Source organism: Triticum aestivum, chromosome 1B, assembly GCF_018294505.1.
Source record: "Triticum aestivum cultivar Chinese Spring chromosome 1B, IWGSC CS RefSeq v2.1, whole genome shotgun sequence".
NCBI classification, from domain to species: Eukaryota; Viridiplantae; Streptophyta; class Magnoliopsida; order Poales; family Poaceae; genus Triticum; species Triticum aestivum.
In genome coordinates, this window is record NC_057795.1 from 158464325 (window position 1) to 158480778 (window position 16454).

Here is a 16454-nt window from a genome sequence, read left to right on the forward strand (position 1 = left end):
GAACTCCACATACACCATCGGCTGACCATACATTGAGTTATTGGGATTGCTTGCAAACCTCATGTACGGCCCCCACGACCGATTACCTGTGACAGGCCGCAAACCCCAACGGGCAATTGTCCCATCATTTCCTCCGTCAACGACAAAGGCCTCCATTGTCATTTTTTTCATCCCTGGGCTAAACACCGCTTGGATGCACCTTCTAACTGCTGCGTAACCCACGTTGACCATGTCTCTCACTACAACTGTAGTCGACTCGCACAAGGACACATTCACCCCGAAAGGACCGTCGCGTAAGACGTTCCCATAGTATACTACTAAATTTTCCATAGTACCTAACCACCATACATGTTTATATTTCAAATAATTAGTAACTGAACATTTAGTAACGATGACAACATTTACATATCATACGACTAAAATAATAACCGTATTTTCGTTACAAATATTCGGTTTGTTTCTAGAATCATTTGCTTAGACTTTAAGGGGTTGTTTGGTTAACGTGTATTTAAAGATCTATTTTTTCTCAAACTCATCTACGAGAGTAAAAACGACTATTAGTAAAAACTAATTTTCTCACAGCAGGTTATGACAAAACCGATGGTAATTACTCACTATCCAAACAACCACTAAACATAATAGTACGATAATAACATTTTAATATCATATGAGTAAAACATTTAATTTCTTCCGGCTTTATATAATTTTTTCATATCATACGATAGCAATTATTTATTTACAAATAATAATATTTGCAGCGGCATGCACATTATTCACAACAGTACATCAATATAAAAAATATTAACAAAATTACGGTGTCATTTTATACCTTAGCACCAATATGGATGTGCTTGCGAATGCAATTAAGAGTCCAAATGGCTCGAATAAATTTCGGTCACCAATACTATATGAACGGTCTCAACCTATTATCACATGAACATCAATATTACACATGGATTTTTCTTTCTGCTATGAAAAGTATGAAAATAGCACTTGCATGTATGTGGCCATCCCCTCAAAAGGGACAACAAAGATGGAAACACAATTTCTTCAATCACGTCATCTCATCCTTGTTTGCTACTAAGATGAATTATTTTATCTAATTACATACATCATCAAGTACATTAGCACATAATCTTAATATATAAAATTTAGATTATTGCGACATAACAAAGTAGACCTACGACTTCCAAACTATAGACTTATTAATAAACATACCACATGAAATAACATACCACATGCAATAAACAATTACAGTACAAGTTTTTTCTTAATTACCGTATTAAGATTTCTCGCATGTCAATACTAATGGACGCACCTAACATAGATACAACATCTTCAACCTACTCTTCTAAAAAAATATTATATATGGTGTATCTATCGTCTGAAATTATTTCTAACCACTAAGCACTAACATCGCATAGCTAATGACGAGCTAAAAGACTAACTAATTACCATCGTACATGCACAAAAAATTCCATGTATTGCAAAGCTCATACCTTGATCTTCAACTTCGTAGTTCACTTTCGCTACGCAAATCCTACTCCTCAAGCTCTAAATGACTCCAAATGACTCCTCTAAGTGCTAAAATTATGCCTAAAACAACAGAGAATACACACTTAGGAACTAATCAAACAGAACGAAAACATCATGCATGCGAACGAAACCAACAAAAATGGATAGATCTTACCTTAATCTATCTTTTCTTCAACATCATCATCTTCGAAATCCAACTCTAAATCGACCAAAATCACGAGTGAAAGTGGCTACCAAGTTTTTCTTTCTGTCTGTGTATTCTTCTACACTTAGAGAAAGCAAAGAGGCAGAGAAGGCAACCAAAGATATGCGAGAGAGAGTGTATGCGAACGGAGCCGCGGATGTGCATTTAAAAAGAAGAGGATTGATACGTCTCCGTCGTATCTATAATTTTTTATTATTCCATGCCAATATTATTCAACTTTCATATACTTTTGGCAACTTTTTATACTATTTTTGGGACTAACATATTGATCGAGTGCCCAGTGCCAGTTCCTGTTTGTTGCATGTTTTATGTTTCGCAGAAACCCAATATCAAACGGAATCCAAACGGGATAAAAACGGACGGAGAATTATTTTGGAATATTTGGGATTTTTCGGAGGAAGAATCAATGCGAAACAGTGTCGAGGTGGCCACGAGACAGGGGGGCACGCCCACCCCCCGGGCATGCCTGGCACTCTCGTGGGCCACCCGCAAGGCGGTTGACGCTCTTCTTTTGCCGCAAGAAAGCTAATTTTATGAGAAAAAACTGGGCGAAAGATTCACCCAATCGGAGTTACGGATCTCCGGATATAAAAGAAACGGTGAAGGGGCAGAATCTGAAAACGTAGAAACAGAGAGATAGATCCAATCTTGGAGGGGCTCTCACCCCTCCAAAGCCACGGGAGCCAAGTACCAGAGGGGAAACCCTTCTTCCATCTAGGGAGGAGGTCAAGGAAGAAGAAGGAGAAGAAGAAGGGGGGGCCCTCTCCCCCTTGCTTCCGGTGGCGCCAGAACGCCGTCGGGGGCCATCATCATCATCGCGATCTTCACCAACACCGCCGTCATCTTCACCAACATCTCCATCACCTTCCCCCTTCTATATTTAGCGGTCCACTCTCCCGCAACCCGCTGTACCCTCTACTTGAACATGGTGCTTTATGCTTCATATTATTATCCAATGATGTATTGCCATCCTATGATGTCTGAGTAGATTTTCGTTGTCCTACCGGTGATTGATGAATTGCTATGATTGGTTTAATTTGCTTGTGGTTATGTTGCTGTCCTATTGTGCCCTCCGTGTCGCGCAAACGTGAGGGATTCCCACTATAGGGTGTTGCAATACGTTCATGATTCTTTTATGGTGGGTTGCTTGAGTGACAGAAGCATAAACCCGAGTAAGGGGATTGTTGCGTATGGGGTAAAGGGGACTTGATGCTTTAATGCTATGGTTGGGTTTTACCTTAATGAATCTTTAGTAGTTGCAGACGCTTGCTAGAGTTCCAATCATAAGTGCACATGATCCAAGAAGAGAAAGTATGTTAGCTTATGCCTCTCCCACATAAAACTTGCTATCGGTCTAGCAACGTAGTCAATTGCTTAGGGACACTTTCACAACTCCTACCACCGTTTTTCCACACTCGCTTTGTTTACTTTATTGCATCTTTATCTAAACAGCTCCTAGTTTATATTTACGTGTTATTTATTATCTTGCAAACCTATCCTATCACACCTACAAAGTACTTGTAGTTTCATACTTGTTCTAGGTAAAGCGAATGTCAAGCATGCGTAGAGTCGTATCAGTGGCCGATAGGACTTGAGAGAGTATTTGTTCTACCTTTAGCTCCTCATTGGGTTCGACACTCTTACTTATCGAAAGAGGCTACAACTATCCTGTATACTTGCGGGTTATCAAGACCTTTTTCTGGCGTCGTTGCCGGGGAGTCATAGCGTGGAGTGAATATTCTCGTGTGTGCTTGTTTGCTTTATCACTAAGTAATTTTTATTTGCTGTTCTTAGTTGTTTTAAATTTCTATCTTTAGTTATGGGTAGGAAACGCAAAATACCAAAAAAAATTAGTTGTACCTACTGAACCAATGGTTGAAGAACCACTCAAAATCTATCACACTACTGAAGCTTTTTACTTGGATCATCTTCGATCCCTTTGTGCTCGTGCTGAAACCCCAACTAGCTTAGTTGAGAGCAAATCTTTAGATGAGCATGCTTGTTATGTGCGACACCATATATCTGAAAAATGGAAACTTTTACAGGATCAAATTCATCGTTTGCAATGCTATGCTTGGAATTATGTGAAATATATGATATTACTTGTTGTTCTGAAAACCCTAAGAAACACCTTCCCTACCAATGTGAGTTTATTGATAATGGAATCGTATCTTCATATGCTAAGGGTGTTTATAATTACTATGATGTTCAACAAATTGAATAATTTGTTGCTTTTAAGGGTGCTTATGAAATTGCTTCTTTGATTGAAAAGTATGATGCTACTCTCTACAAATCTGAAAATTTTGCCATACTTGAATATTGTTATGATAATTATGCTTCTAATGCCTATGTTAAACTATATATTGAGAAATTCTCCGCTGTCCAAGAAGAGACTAATATTTTGCAGGAAGCTATGGAAGAAGAAATTGATGAAACTGTGAGCTCATTCGATGAAAAAGATGATAAAGAGAGCGAAGAACAAAGGAGGAAGAGCGGATTGATCACCCGTGCCCACCTTCTAATGAGAGTAACTCTTCAATTCATACATTGTTTAATTCCCCTTCGTGCTTACCGAAGGATGATTGCTATGATCCCGTTGATTCTCTTGAAATATCCCTTTTTGATGATGCTTGCTATGCTTGTGGCCAAGATGCCAATATGAATTATGCTTATGAAGATGAACTTGCTATAGTTCCTTATGTTAAACATAAAATTGTTGCTATTGCACCCATGCATGATAGTCCTATTATCTTTTTGAATTCTCCCGACTACACTATATCGGAGAAGTTTGTGCTTATTAAGGATTATATTGATGGGTTGCCTTTTACTACTACACATGATGATTTTGATAGATATAATATGCATGTGCTTGCTGCTCGTACTTGCAATTATTATGAGAGAGGAACTATATCTCCACCTCTCTATGTTTCCAACATGATAGAATTGCAAGAAACTGCTTATACTATGCATTGGCCTTTACTTGGTGTGCATGAATTGTTCTTTTATGATATGTCGATGCATAGGAAGAGAGTTAGACTTCGTCATTGCTTGATATATGTTGCTTTGTGCTCACTACTAAATTACAAATCATTGTTAATTAAAATTGGCTTTGATATACCTTGGGATCTGGGCGGATTCATTACTTGAGCACTAAATGCCTAGCTTAATGGCTTTAAAGAAAGCGCTGCCAGGGAGACAACCCGGAAGTTTTAGAGAGTCATTTATTTCTGTTGAGTGCTTTCATATAGTTTAAAAACAAATAAATAAATAAAGAGGGGAACCCAAAAACTTTTCAAAAAGGAAAGTGGAAGTGAGAGAGACAAGCATTGTTGAAGTGGGAGAGCTCCTTGAACTTTGTTCATGCTCACAAAAACTTTGTGAGTCTTAATTACAGAAACTTTTTAACAAAAATAATTATCCCCTTGTATAATTCCATTGTATTATAAAAATAATGTGCCAAGGTTTGCCTTTAGGATGTTTACAATGCTTGTTGGTTTGTATGGTGCAGGATAGAAACTTTGGCTGAAGTGCGCGATTTTACATTTTGAACTGGAATGTCAATTGGTTCTGATTCCTTTTGCACTGTCTTTCTATACAACTTGTTTATTTTTCCTAACTTTGTAGAATTTTTGGGGTACCATAAGTATGGTGGATGTTCAGATTTCTACAGACTGTTCTGTTTTTGACAGATTCTGTTTTTGATGCATAGTTTGCTTGTTTTGATGAATCTATCAATTTATATTAGTGGATTAAGCCATGGAGAAGTTATATTACAGTAGACACAATGCAAAAACAAAATATGAATTGGTTTGCAACAGTACTTAGAGTGGTGATTTGCTTTATTATACTAACGGATCTTACCGAGTTTTCTGTTAAAGTTTTGTGTGGATGAAGTATCTAAACGAGGAGGTCTCGATATGAGAAAAAGGAAGAGAGGCAAGGGCTCAAGCTTGGGGATGCCTGAGGCACCCCAAGTAAATATTCAAGGTGACTCAAGCGTCTAAGCTTGGGGATGCCCCGGAAGGCATCCCCTCTTTCTTCAACAAGTATCGGTATGTTTTCGTATTTGTTTCGTTCATGCGATATGTGCAAGTCTTAGAGCATCTTTTGCATTTAGTTTTCACTTTTATTTTATGCACCATGCTGGTATGAGATAGTCCTTGGTTGATTTATAGAATTCTCATTGCACCTCACTTAAATCTTTTGAGTATGGCTTTATAAATGCTTCATGTGCTTCACTTATATCATTTGAAGTTTGGATTGCCTGTTTCTCTTCACATAGAAAACCGCCATTTGTAGAATGCTCTTTTGCTTCACCTATAATTGTTAGAGCGTGGGCATATCTTTTGTAGAAAGAATTAAACTCTCTTGCTTCACTTATATCAGTTTAGAGAGATGACAGGAATTGGTCATTCACATGGTTAGTCATAAAATCCTACATGAAACCTGTAGATCACTGAATATGATATGTTTGATTCCTTGCAATAGTTTTGCGATATAAAGGTGGTGATATTAGAGTTGTGCTAGTTGAGTAATTGTGAAATTGAGAAATACTTGTGTTGAGGTTTGCAAGTCCCGTAGCATGCACGTATGGTGAACCGTTATGTAACGAAGTTGGAGCATGAGGTGTTCTTTGATTGCTTTCCTTATGAGTGGAGGTCGGGGGTGCGCGATGGTTAACTCCTACCAACCTCCCCCCTAGGAGTATGCGTAGTAGTACTTTGCTTCGAGGGCAAGTAGACTTTTGCAATAAGTATATGAGTTCTTTATGACTAATGTGAGTCCATGGATATACGCACACTCACCCTTCCACTTTGCTAGCCTCTATTGTGCCGCGCAACGTTTGCCGGTATCATGAACCCATTATTTACCTTCCTCAAAACAGCCACCATACCTACCTATTATGGCATTTCCATAGCCATTCCGAGATATATTGCCATGCCACTTCCATCATCATCATATACATGACTTGAGCATTCATTGTCATATTGCTTTGCATGATCGTAAGATAGCTAGCATGATGTTTTCATGGCTTGTCCGTTTTTTGATGTCATTGCTACGCTAGATCATTACATATCCCGGTACACCACCGGAAGCATTCATATAGAGTCATATCTTTGTTCGAGATATCGAATTGTAATATTGAGTTGTAAGTAAATAAAAGTGTGATGATCATCATTATTAGAGCATTGCCCCAGTGAGGAAAGGATGAAGGAGACTATGATTCCCCCACAAGTCGGGATAAGACTCCGGACTTTATGAAAAATATAAAAGGCCAAAGAAGCTCAATTGAAAAAAAAGAGGCCAAAGAAGCCCACCAAAAAAATAAAAAAAATAAAAAAATGAAAGAAAAAGAGAGAAGGGGCAATGTTACTATCCTTTTACCACACTTATGCTTCAGAGTAGCACCATGTTCTTCATATAGAGAGTCTCTTGAGTTATCACTTTCATATACTAGTGGGAGTTTTCATTATAGAACTTGGCTTGTATATTCCGATGATGGGCTTCCTCAAACGCCCGAGGTCTTCATGAGCAAGCAAGTTGGATGCACACTCACTTAGTTTCCAGTTTGAGCTTTCATACACTTATAGCTCTTAGTGCATCCGTTGCATGGCAATCCCTACTCACTCACATTGATATCTATTGACGGGCATCTCCATAGCCCGTTGATACGCCTAGTTGATGTGAGACTATCTTCTCCCTTTTTGTCCTCACAACCACCACCATATACCACCATAGTGCTATATCCATGGCTTGCGCTCATGTATTGCGTAAGAGTTGAAAAAGCTGAAGCGCGTTAAAAAGTATAAACCAATTGTTTGGCTGAAACCGGGGTTGTGCATGATGGAAGCATTTTGTGTGATGAAGATGGAGCATAGCCAGACTATATGATTTTGTAGGGATGAGCTTTCTTTGGCTATGTTATTTCGATAAGACATAATTGCTTGGTTAGTATGCTTGAAGTATTATTGTTTTTATGTCAAATGATAGACTATTGCTTTGAATCACTCGTGTTTTAATATTCATGCCATGATTAAACATATGATCAAGATTATGCTAGGTAGCATTCCACATCAAAAATTATCTTTTTTTTATCATTTACCTACTCGAGGACGAGCAGGAATTAAGCTTGGGGATGCTGATACGTCTCCGTCGTATCTATAATTTTTTATTGTTCCATGCCAATATTATTCAACTTTCATATACTTTTGGCAACCTTTTATATTATTTTTGGGATTAACATATTGATCCAGTGCCCAGTGTCAGTTCCTGTTTGTTGCATGTTTTATGTTTCGCAGAAACCCAATATCAAACGGAATCCAAACGGGGTAAAAACGGATGGAGAATTATTTTGGAATACTTGGGATTTTCCAGAGGAAGAATCAACGCGAAACAGTGCCCGAGGTGGCCACGAGACAGGGGGCGCGCCCACCCCCCTGGGCGCACCTGACACTCTCGTGGGCCACCCGTAAGGCGGTTGACGCTCTTCTTTTGCCGCAAGAAATCTAATTTTATGAGAAAATCTGGGCGAAAGATTCACCCCAATCAGAGTTACGGATCTCTGGATATAAAAGAAACGATGAAGAGGCAGAATCTGAGAACGCAGAAACAGACAAGCCATGGGAGCCAAGGACCAGAGGGGAAACCCTTCTCCCGTCTAGGGAGGAGGTCAAGGAAGAAGAAGAAGAAGGGGAGCCCTCTCCCCCTTACTTCCGATGGCGCCGGAATGCCGCCGGGGGCCATCATCATCACCGTGATCTTCACCGACACCGCCGTCATCTTCACCAACATCTCCATCACCTTCCCCCTTCTATATTCAGCGGTCCACTCTCCCGTAACCCGCTGTACCCTCTACTTGAACATGGTGCTTTATGCTTCATATTATTATCCAATGATGTGTTGCCATCCTATGATGTCTGAGTAGATTTTCGTTGTCCTACCGGTGATTGATGAATTGCTATGATTGGTTTAATTTGCTTGTGGTTATGTTGCTGTGCTATTGCGCCCTCCATGTCATGCAAGCGTGAGGGATTCCCGTTGTAGGTGTTGCAATACGTTCATGATTCTTTTATGGTGGGTTGCTCGAGTGATAGAAACATAAACCCGAGTAAGGGGTTGCTGCGTATGGGATAAAGTGGACTTGATGCTTTAATGCTATGGTTGGGTTTTACCTTAATGAATCTTTAGTAGTTGCAGACGCTTGCTAGTAGTTTTACCTTAATGGATTCCAGCATCGCGGTGTCTCACACGCAGCAACAACAACGCTCTCGAGTGTGCGGGAGGAAAACACGCATTGAAATCAGCATGCCTGAGTGCTGTCGCTTCGGCTGGAGCAATAGACGGAAGCGAGAATCACGCACTGCTTTAATCAGTGTCGTCTACATAGCAATCATTACTGCAAAGTTTAGGTGGGAATCTGATTCCAGATCATCGAAACTTGTGGCAGAAAGCAAAACAAGGAACCGTGGAATCAGCACCCGTGAAAATCTGCGCCGTCAGCACCGGAATCAGCGCCGTCTACGTCGTTGTCGCGCGTGCAGCAACAGGGACGCCTCCTGCTGCAGTGGCGGCGTGGCCCACACGCTGGGCCCGCGAGCAGCACGGCCTGTCGGCCCGCGAGTGTCAGCGGCAACAGTGGCCGCCTCACACGGTGACGGCATGGCCCACCTGGCCTCGCCCGTTACGTCGCGGCTGCTGCGCTGTACATAACCCGTTACAACCCGCGCTGCCGCCTCCTGCTGTGGCGGCAGGGCCCGCCGCCTCGTGGCGTGGCGGCAGATGCCACGTGTCGTCTGCCGCGCCTGCCGCCACTAGTGAGGGATCCTTTTGACAATGTTTTTGACATGTGGTCTTTTTTGGCAATTCTGGACAAAAAAAAAACGAGTCGCCCTCCTCCCGCATCTGCTCCTTCCCCATGGCAACCCACGCAGGCCGAGCCCCAACGGCGCGGCGATGGCTGGTACGGGGGGCGAGGGCGCGGGCGTTGGGTGCTGGGCGCGTGGACGAGGAGGGAGGAGAGGAGAGAGAGAGGAGGGTTGGCGGCGATTGCAGGGAGAGGAGAGGAGGAGGAGGAGGAGGAGTCTGGAGACAGCGAGGGATTTTTTGGGGGTGGAGTTTGCGGGAGAGAGGAGTCTGGAGGCAGCAGGAGAATTTTTGGGGGTGGTCGGCGACCTCCAGGCAAACCGCAATGACAGCGGCGCTTGATTTGATACGGCGCCATGGATCGGCCCCTGCTGATCTATGAGGTTGCTGGACTGCCTACATCCCTCCTCCATCGTGTGGTGCCTCCTGCGAGTGCCGCCTCGACCCGCCAGCCTCGAGCACCGTGGGTCCGTCGGGGATGGAAGGCAGAAAGTGGAGAAAGATGAAGGCTGCACAATACCGAGGTAGGCTCGACTCCTTTTCTCCTCTCTCTCAATTTCTAAATTGTTAGATGTCTTGATATCACATGTTAGTTAGTGATTTTAATCTCTCCTTTCCATTGCATGATGTGATTCCTTCTTCTGAGATGAATTACTAAGTTCTTGTGGAGGTGGCAGCAGCACAACCTGCAGGTTTTCCCGCGACATGTTTGTTGTAGTGCCTACCTCAAAGAGATTTAGCTGTTTACAAAATTATTTCTACTTGGTTGTTTTGCAGATGATGATGTATGAGTTGGAATGGTTGGGCTTTGAGTGGTAGCTGAACCCTATGCCGGCGGTGGTAGCGGCCATCATTGGTATACAACAATTCAGCTGTTATCTCGGTTGTGCTCCTGTTCTCCCCACCACCCATAGATGCTTAATTTTCGGAAAACTAATGATTTGGTACTAGAATGTTCATATGCAATCTAGGTTGTTCTTGATCTCCACGGCTGGCCTAAGATTGGTAATTTGGCATCGGCACGCTTTACTTGAATCTATACTGCAAGCCCCAGGTGAATACCTTGTCTATTTGGTTTTTTCATCATGAATGCTAATAACTTGTATCGTTCATGTTTTTGAATAGTAAATGCATTAGTTGTCCTTTGTTTGTAACTTAGTTGAGTGGTTTGGTTGTAGGTCGATCCAATGCCGGATAGAAACTTCTTTGTGAAAATGTGAAAGCTTGACTCATGCCTCTATGGGATGGAGCCGGAGGCTGCGCTGCTCTGTGTGCGGGTGGGTAGTCAGAGGAGGTCGCTGGTGGAAAGCTGGTAAGCTGCGGCGACTGGCAAGGCTCACGGTTTGATGTTTCCTGCTTACTACTGAATTTTCAATGGCCTCCATCAGTCATTTTCTTCACAGAATGGCCTACTCGCCACTATACATTTTCTGTGTTTAATCGGCGTGCTCGCATTAGTGGACTGACTATAAAAACGTATGTGGGCATGGTGTATGGGGTGGCGGCCAGGACTTTGGCCGTCGGCGCGAACTCGATGTTCTATGGTCCGATTTCAGTTTGATTTTGTTTTGATCTACTTGCTATCTGCAGTCTCTTAAGACTCTAGGTAGGAAGTGGTTAAAAGAGTAGATTTGTTAGTTTCCTAAAAATTTCTTCCATGAAAGAATATGATTATGCTCTTTAGGGTTGTTTTGCTGTTCCAAAGGCACATGGGAGTTTGTGAAAAAAAACTGACAGTGTTTTCTCTTGGATATTCAGAAAAGGAAGACACTTGACGATCTGGCTCTGCTGCATGTATGCCTTTTGTGCTCCTCTATTTACTTACTATGAGCATGGTTTATTTTAGAGAGATCTACAGTGCTTTGAGGCTACTGTATGTGTTGTGTTCCCTATTGTTCAGGGAAGTTATTTTTTAGGCATTATTCTGCAAGGACCATGCATAACTACTTAGAAGGATGAAATAGCTATGTAGCCATCTGCCCAGCCAAGTGCTAGGTAAAGTTCCTTCCTGTAATAGTAGCCTTACATATTAGGGTAATGGCTTACGTTGTTCGGGATATAGGTGTTTCATGGTATGGTAGAAAGTACTGGTTGTGCAGGATGGTTGCAACATCTGAGCAAATAGTTGGTTTGAACATTTTGCAGTTGTGATTTGCACTAGGAGTTGCTGGCCTTTTTTGTATCAGCTTCGTCGTCGCCATACTTTTTTGGTAAATATTTAAACATAGCTTAGTACGTATCACACTTGCAAAGGGAAAGACAAAGCGCACTTAGAGTCACTCAAGCTACTTGCTTCATTGCCGAACAATTAGATTTTGATATTAATGCATTGCCGATTCCTACTTTCAGGTTTATTAGTTGGTTTTTTATATTGGCTTTAGGATGACTCGTGTATTTTGGTTAATATATAATGTGATGCCATTCATTAACTTAAATATATTTTCATGCTTGTTCTTTGTACATTCTTTCCGTTTAGGTTGTTTAATATATATGTGTTGCCATTTATTAACTTAAATATATTTTGATGCATGCCCTTTGTATATTCTTTCTGTTTAGGTTCGCAATCTGGTCACTTACTCTTTCAATTCTATTTCCATTTCTGTTTTCTATCTCTGTTTACATACATGCCATTGCCCACCAAGCAACATACTACCTCCAATTTGGGACAGAGGAAGTACCTTTTAGTTTTGTATGCCACTGAGTATTGTTTGGTTACTACAAACCCAAGCTTGTATGCAAATTCAAGAAAAAGCAATTTACTGTATAGATCAATGGTTTATGCTTCCCAACAGAGTAATGGAACCTGTATGCAAATTCTGGAAAATGTAGTTTCGGGCACAATATAGTTTCCTGTGTGCACACCATTTCCAGACCTTTAGTACAGGTTACAGTATGATAGGGAAAGGCATCAGCAACCCGATCTACATAAGTGATGAAGAAGATCACTGCAACTACTTGTTTGCTTTACAGTCTGTTTACACCTTTGATTAACACTGACTATTTGAGCATTAACTAATTACTTTGAAGCCGAAAGATTCAGCTTAAAACAAAACATGGCAACATCACAAGACCCTCAGCTAAGGTACCAACGATGCTAATGTCAAAAGAGTTCCACATTTGATTTTGCCGAGTCAAAAGCTGAGTGGTTATTTCTCGAAAAAAAGAAAAACCTTGAGTAGTATCTTTGCCAGTCTATTTTGTGAGTCAAACAGAGTAGCACGGAGGAACTTTTATTTTCTCCGATTAGTATTGAAACATATGAAAATGAAATAACAGATCGTGCAAAACCCGGCGTGCTAGATACATGTCCGCCAAGTATAGAGAGAGTTACTAGCACTACGCATTAGCATTTATAATAATTAAACTACCTCCCTGTCCAATTGGTCCACATCTGTGTCGGTGCCGCATACTACTCCCTTCGTTCCCTAATATAAGATCTTTTAGCTTTTTCTTGATTCGTATATATCTAGACACATTTTAGTGTGCATATGACTATATTCACTCATTATAGTATGAATGTAGTCAATAGTGAAATCGCTAAAAGGTCTTATATTAGGCGAGGGAGTAGATTAAAACCATACCTTTACTTTGTCAGCTTTTCATTTTGACTTTTACCTTTTTTCTTTGGTAACTGACATTGTCGCTACGCTATTTACTCTATTTCAGGGCCTTCGTTTATTATCACTTGAATGGTTTACTTATATTTGCATGTATATAATGCAAAGTTGACCTTGCCACTTCTTTTTTATTGTTAGAGATCGTATTTTTCTGCAGGTTACTGACACTTTCTGCAATAGTAGGGATATTGGATGGAAGACAGGAGAATGTTTGATGAAAACCGATAACACCGAAGCGATTGCATTATTAGTCAATGGAAACATGATTGTTTTATGCGCTTTCTTTTACCGAGGATGAACTTTGTTTTGCATGCCATGAAGAAATGCACTGTTTGACTAATTTTGAATTCTATGTTGATGCAACAAGTTCATTCTTTCTGATTATAGCCTATTGTTTTGTTGAGAGAATCATAATGTGTGTGATCCATTTCTCTTGAATGGAGTATTCAATAATGCTTCACTTATGGGCCATAAATTATGTTTATATTTGCTCCTTGTGGACCTTTGTTTAATGATCACTACACTAACATTATATCTTTGCATTGATGCTTAATTTGTCTATCACACGTTTGTTTACAGCACCAACAAAGATATTGTATTTCTCATTCAACGTCATGTACAAAGGCTAACATTTTATGCCAACCAAGATCAACACCATATGCTCCTTAGTTAATTCTTGGTTTAAATAGGGCTTTCGTGCTCCATAACACTTCACAAACAAGTATATATCAACATCATATACTAAAAAAAGCTCCCTGCAAAAAAAAAAAACTAAAAAAAAGTGAAATAACCTCTTTTAGTTATTGGTTCAAGTTCGTCTTTCGCGCCATTTGGCAAGTGCAAGGCTTCATCAGAGGTACTGTCCACTTTCATGAGAGCTAATTTTCACAGGATCATTGATGTGAGCTCTCCTCATGCTCAGCCGGGCTGGAAACCAAAAACAACAAAGAATTTCAATCAGCGCAGACAAATCAAGGTATGCTAATGTAACGTCGTGTAAATCTGCCAGAAAAGATGTCCATAAAAAAATCCGAGATCCAATCGCAACCGTAATCTACATAGACAACAAAACTATTACAATAGTTGCAGGGATTTGTTTCCATTGGTATAAGTAGATCCCTATGTGGAAAAAGACACAAAATAAGATGTGTCATGCCTAAAAAAAGGCATCATAGGAGTAAAAAGAGCATGAAAATGAGGGAAGATGTCAAATCCAGATGAATGCGGGCCAGATCCATGCATCAGAGCAGTTCAAGGTAATAAGAAAGGGGGGGCAGAAATATTACCAGCTTTGGAGCCACAAGAACTCTAGGAGTTTGTCTCTGACCGAAGAGCCTCTCTTCTCACCAAATGGAGCTGTCGAGGAAGAAGAGGGGATATTTTTTTAGAAGAATTTTGAGGGGATAAATAGATCGATAAATACCCCTTTTGGCGCAACGGGTCAACAATCCACCGTATTTTCTATAAAAAGGAATTAAACCATATTTTTCTTTTCGTTGCGAGCATGGGTTTAGCGTGCCTCTGCGCCATTTGGCACAACGGGTCCACTAGTATAATATAATAAGGAGGATGCAAGCCTTTTCTCAGCCGCTACATGTTCGTTTTTTTGGATGAGTACCATTGTTGTTTGCTCAGGTCGGCATATTTTATTTTATTGAAATGAAATACGATGCCAAAATCATATTACAAGAAGTGGTAATTCCGGTTTAGGACTTACCATTTAGCCCAGGGTTGGACAAAGCTACTGAATATATACCTTTTGTTATGAAAATAAACATATAGCTGGAATAGCTCAGTTGGCTAGAGCGTGTGGCTGTTAACCACAAGGTCGGAGGTTCAAGCCCTCCTTCTAGCGGTAATTTTATTACATTTTCTTTTTCTAATATGTTGCCCTTCTTCTACCGCTTTTTTTAAGTTTCTTCTTATTTTTTCTATGTTGCTTTTCCAATCCGACATTGACTTAAAAACACCTCCTTCTAGCTTATTCTATGTTGCTTTTCCCGCACAACTTTGAATATAAAAAAAACCTCTAGCGGTAATTTTATTATATTTTCTTTTTCTAATATGTTGCCCTTCTTCTACCGCTTTTTTTAAGTTTCTTCTTATTTTTTCTATGTTGCTTTTCCAATCCGACATTGACTTAAAAACACCTCCTTCTAGCTTATTCTATGTTGCTTTTCCCGTCCGACTTTGAATATAAAAAACTCCCCCTCTAGCGGTAATTTTATTATATTTCCCTTTTTAATATGTTTCCCTTCTTCTACCCTTTTTTAAGTTTCTTCGCATTTTTTCTATGTTGCTTTTCTAATCCGACATTGACTTAAAAACACCTCCTTCTAGCTTATTCTATGTTGCTTTTCGAGTCCAATTTTGAGTTAAAAAAACCCATCTAGCGGTAATTTTATTTTATTTTCTTTTTTTTTAATATGTTGCCCTTCTTCTATCGCTTTTTTTAAGTTTCTTCTTATTTTTTCTATGTTGCTTTTCCAATCCGACATTGACTTAAAAACACCTCCTTCTAGCTTATTCTATGTTGCTTTTCCCGTCCGACTTTGAATATAAAAAACTCCCCCTCTAGCGGTAATTTTATTATATTTCCCTTTTTAATATGTTTCCCTTCTTCTACCTTTTTTTAAGTTTCTTCGCATTTTTTCTATGTTGCTTTTCTAATCCGACATTGACTTAAAAACACCTCCTTCTAGCTTATTCTATGTTGCTTTTCGAGTCCAATTTTGAGTTAAAAAAACCCATCTAGCGGTAATTTTATTTTATTTTCTTTTTTTTAATATGTTGCCCTTCTTCTATCGCTTTTTTAAAGTTTCTTCTCATTTTTCTATGTTGCTTTTCCAATCCGACTTTGACTTAAAAAACAACTCCTTCTAGGTTATTCTATATTGCTTTTCCAGTCTGACTTTGAGTTAAAAAAAACCTCTATTTGTATTTTTATTATACTTTCTCCTTATTTTTCTATATTGCTTTCCAATCCGACTTTGAGTTAAAAAAAGTTACCCTTCTTCTATCGTCTTTTTTTTTATTTTCTTCTTATATTTTCTATGTTGCTTTTCCAATCTGACTTTGACTTAAAAACACCTACTTAAAAACACCTACTTCTAGCTTATTCTATGTTGCTTTTGTAGTCGGACTTTGAGTTAAAAAAACCTCTACTGGTATTGGTATTATATTTTCTCCTTACTTTTTCTATGTTGCTTTCTCATCTGACTTTGAATTTAAAA

At 39.8% G+C, this 16454-nt stretch overlaps 1 long non-coding RNA gene and 1 other non-coding gene across 3 annotated transcripts; both read left to right on the forward strand.

Annotated features, from left to right (window-relative positions):
- Window positions 1-9635: 9635 nt before the first annotated feature.
- Window positions 9636-13713, forward strand: LOC123113373 (uncharacterized). 2 transcript variants are annotated; one of them, XR_006455996.1, is made up of 4 exons: window positions 9636-10296; window positions 10382-10658; window positions 10783-11398; window positions 11505-13713. It is a non-coding gene; the product is annotated as an uncharacterized lncRNA (long non-coding RNA). The 2 variants fall into 2 exon arrangements; XR_006455995.1 differs by having other exon boundaries at window positions 10783-13713.
- Window positions 13714-15002: 1289 nt separating this feature from the next.
- TRNAN-GUU (transfer RNA asparagine (anticodon GUU)) lies at window positions 15003-15076 on the forward strand. The gene has a single exon. It is a non-coding gene; the product is annotated as a tRNA-Asn (tRNA).
- Window positions 15077-16454: the final 1378 nt, after the last annotated feature.